The 4,474-nt window shown below is 39.0% G+C and overlaps 1 non-coding gene across 1 annotated transcript; it reads right to left on the minus strand.

Annotated features, from left to right (window-relative positions):
• Window positions 1–2,481: 2,481 nt before the first annotated feature.
• On the minus strand, window positions 2,482–2,588 carry LOC126013033 (U6 spliceosomal RNA). The gene has a single exon (XR_007497369.1). It is a non-coding gene; the product is annotated as a U6 spliceosomal RNA (small nuclear RNA).
• Window positions 2,589–4,474: the final 1,886 nt, after the last annotated feature.

The raw sequence follows: 4,474 nt of genomic DNA on the forward strand, positions 1-4,474 counted from the left end.
AGCTAGAATACTTTTTATGTAAAAGAGAGTTAAAAATCCTTGAAGGATATTATGGTTGGAATTGTAGCATATGAAAAAGTTTCCATAAGATGATTCTTGGAATTGTATATAAAAGTGTTTCCTTAGGATTGTTCTGTGACTTTTGCCCCACCTAACCCTTCCAGGTGGGGCGCTGTGGAGTTGGGAATAAATAGCTGGAGGGACAGGAGTGAGGGGTCCTTCTGTGAAAAGCTGCTGGCTGCAGGAGGATTCTCTGGCTCTCCTTGCCCGATCTTTTAAACCCTATCGTTCTTGTCTGTGTGGATTATTATTTGCTGCGGATAAATATTACCAAGGTCTTCCCCCGAAAGGGGACAAGGGGATGGGAAGTAATTTCTCATTCTGGGGACTGTTCTTGGATTCACAAATACCCAGCAAAGTTAACAGTGAAGAACCACTGCAGGAATGAAATTTCAAGAGCTGAAGGGAGAAACTATTCACTTAGTACCCATCAGTTAAAGAACAAATATCTAAGATATACCTGGTACTGACAGAACTCAACAAGAAAAAACATCTAACCCCATCAAAAATGGGGAAAAGAAATAAACAGACAATTCCTCAAATAAGAAATACAAATGGCCAAAAAAAAAACACACACACACACACAATAAAAATGCTCCCATAATTAATCACCAAGATGCAAATCACAAAAATAAAGTAATCACCAGGGAAGCAAATCGAGCAATCACAAAAAAAATATAAACGTGAAGTCTCAACACATAGAGATGCAGCAACACAGAAGCAAGAGCAATCAGTGCTGGCGGGTGTGGAGAGAAAGGAAGTCCAGCCTTTATGGAAAACGATATGAAGTTTCCTCAAAACACTATAAATTGAGTTCCCATATGATCCAGCCATACAACTAGGGCTTTATCCTAGGAACACAAAAACACAATACAAAAATGCCTTCTGCACACCTAAATTAATTGAAGTGCTATTTACAATAGCCAGAATCTGGAAAAGAAAAACCCTGATGCCTGACAACAGATGAGTGGCTAAAGAAACTATGGTCCATATACACAATAGAATATTATGCAGTCATCAGGAGAGATGAAGTCATGAAATTCTCCTATGCATGGATAGACATGGAAACCATTATGTTGAGTGAAATGAGTCAGAGGGAGAGAGATAGTCACAGAATAGTCTCACTCATCTATGGGATTAAAAAAAAAGAAAATATATTATTGTAATAATACCCAGAGACAATAGAGATGAGGGCTGGAAGGATCTGCCCATGATGAAGCTTACCACAAAGAGTGGTGAGTTTAGTTAGAGAAATAACTATACTACTAATTATCATGACAATGGTAATGAATGAGAGAAATAGAATGCCTGTCTTGAATATAGGCAGAGGGTGGGTAAAGAGGGAGATAGGAGGCATTGGTAAAGGGGTATTCTTTTTTTATAACTGAAACCCAACTACACACATGTTTGTAACCATGGTGCTTAAATAAAGATACTATAAAAAATATAAGAGTGCTTCAGAACCAGGAAAGAGGTCATCCGGAGGAAAATAAAGAAACACAAAAGCATGGTTTTGCCAGGCACAACATGTGTCCCATGGGAAATTCAGGAGAAGAGGAGATAGGGTGGATCACACAGATGTCAGACTAGAATATTTTCAGAATTTCAGAGACCAGAGTCCTTACATTTTCAAACATTGCCTAATACTAAGCGAACTTCCAAGGTGTACTTATTCAAGTAGAATTTTAGGTTATAAAGTATAAAAAGACCCTCCTGAAAACTTCATTTCTCCTTTCATCATCCATTACTAACTTTCCAACAATCAAGTGTGTGGCACACACTGAGATAAGCTCAGTTTATTAAAATATGTAAATCCAGGGGCCGGAGTGGTGCTTGCAGTGGCTCAAGCTGTAAGGCGTCTCTGCCTTGCCTGTGCTAACCTAGGACAGACAGCTGTTCAATCCCCCAGCATTCCACATGGTCCACCAATCCAGGAGAAATTTCTGAGCACATAGCCAGGAGTAACCCCTGAGCATCATCGGGTGTGCCCCCTCAATGTAAATCTATTCTCTCTCAATGAGTGAAAAATGAAAATTAAAACCAGGATGAAGATATTGGGAGCATGCTTTAGGTGGGGAAGATCACAAAGAAATGCTCTTCAGAGCCTGAAACAGGAAGGCTAAAGGAAGGACAGGACAGGCTAAAGGAAGCCCAGGGAAACATGTTGTGAAGTAAGGCTTGGTGGTAGTCATGGGGGGAATTCACGTGGGACAAGCAGGGCTAAAGGGGTGAATGAATAGATGGTGGTTGGAAGTGCCCCTGTCTAGATGATTATGTTACCAAGGCTTCACGAAGCAGGTAAACCTCTTAGTATGCCCGAGTTTTAGTGAAGCTTTACTTCTTTCTTCAATGAAGTCTGTTCTTGCTAGTTATTATCAGTACTTCTGAGAACTCATCTTCCTTTTCTTTCTTTTTTTTTTTTTTAATATGGAACGTTTCACGAATTTGAGTGTCATCCTTGTGCAGGGGCCATGCAAATCTTCTCTGTATTGTTCCAATTTTAGTATATATGCTGCCAAAGCGAGCACTCATCTTCCTTTTCTATCCTGGATAATTGGCTGCAGAGTGCTTGGTGTATAGGTGTAATGAATAATTTGTCATATTCCTCACTAATTCGACTTGAGGTGACTGGCTTAGTTGGAGGATTTTCTGGAAGGAGGCTGAGGGATTTGGTAACCTTGGCCTCTGAAAGAGGACTCCTTACATTATCATCAGTAAATGCAAACTGCAGGACAGCATTGAAATGGAAGTCTAGTGGACAATGAATTCCACATTTTATATGCAGAGTCTTCACTATAGGGAGGAGGTGACATTTGGGTTAGTCAAGAACCTGGATATTGGCTGGTAAGTGGACTGGTCAACATTTATCATGGCTTCCTGAGATTCTTTCATAGGACCACAAAGCAAATAACTTTCTTTCTATAAACCTAAGTTAGGGATGAAGCCAGTGAGGTATATGATTTCAGAAACAGTCACGGAAGAGAAAAATCTTAAATTGGTTGCTAAATGACTTGGATAGCAAGTAATGTGTAGAATAGTTGATATGATCCACTAAAGAAATTGTTACAGAAAAGTTCTACCTAATTCAGTAAGTAGGATCACAATTTTTCCTCAATCTGTAAAGCAAGAGGGAACAAGCATAAGATTGAGAGTTTGTAAAAGACACTCATTTTTGGTGAGTAAGCATATATTAAAAAAACCACAGAATTAATGTTGGTGAATTACTTTCTGTACTCATGATGACATTCATGTCAAAGAGAAAGTCCCCCTTAAAGATGGATTGTCACTTCCTACTTCTCCCCTTCTACTCCTGCACAAGACAAGTATCTAAATTGCTCCTGTTTGAGAAAAGGAGTCAATTTCTAGGGACCTAAGTTTGTATCATTGGAGGTGGATGTGGCTATGAATGTGAATAAAAACCATCCCATGATACTGAGTGGGCCAAGATTCTGGGGCAAAGCAGAAGAAACTGCAAGCAAATGAGACTGTATTACCAAGGGGGTGAAGAATTATGCTGCCCTTATCCAATGTATGTGCAGTAAAGAGATTCTCTTAAAGAGAAGAAGAGATGGGAGTGAAACAGACGGGCAGGCAAATAGAAAAGGAAGAGGAGTGAAAAGAAAGACAGACTGAAAATTTATATGTGTGAAAGACAACAATTAGCATTCATCAACTTAGTGTCTCTGCAACTTGAGAATGAAAGCTCAGATGTTGTGTGACAAACCCTGCCTCCGAATCTTTTTTTTTTTTTGCTTTCTTTTTTTTTTATTTAACCAACTTTATTGCATACAATGTATATCCTCAAACTTTTTAAACAGGGGGCCAGTTCACTGTCCTTCAGACTGTTGGAGGGCCAGATTATAGTAAAAACAAAAATTATGAAAAATTTCTATGCACACTGCACATATCTTATTTAGAAGTGAAGAAACAAAATGGGAACAAATACAATATGTGGTCCGCGGGCCGTAGTTTGAGGACAATTGACATACATGATTGTGTTTGGGTTTCAGTCATGTAAAGAACACCACCCATCACCAGTGCAACATTCCCATCACCAATGTCCCAAATCTCCCTCCTCCCCACCCAACCCCTGCCTGTACTCTAGACAGGCTTTCTATTTCCCTTGTACATTCTCATTATTAGGATAGTTCAAAACGTAATTATTTCTCTAACTAAACTCATCCCTGTTTGTGGTGAGCTTCTTGAGGTGAGCTGTAATATCCAGCTCTTTTCTCTTTTGTGTCTGAAAATTATTATTGCAAGAATGTCTTTCATTTTTCTTAAACCCATAGATGAGTGAGACCATTCTGTGTCTTTCTGTCTCTGATTTATTTTACTCAGCATAATAGATTCCATGTACATCCATGTATAGGAAAATTTTATGACTTCATCTCTCCTGACAGCTGCATAATAT

This window comes from Suncus etruscus, chromosome 6 (genome assembly GCF_024139225.1).
Source record: "Suncus etruscus isolate mSunEtr1 chromosome 6, mSunEtr1.pri.cur, whole genome shotgun sequence".
NCBI classification, from domain to species: Eukaryota; Metazoa; Chordata; class Mammalia; order Eulipotyphla; family Soricidae; genus Suncus; species Suncus etruscus.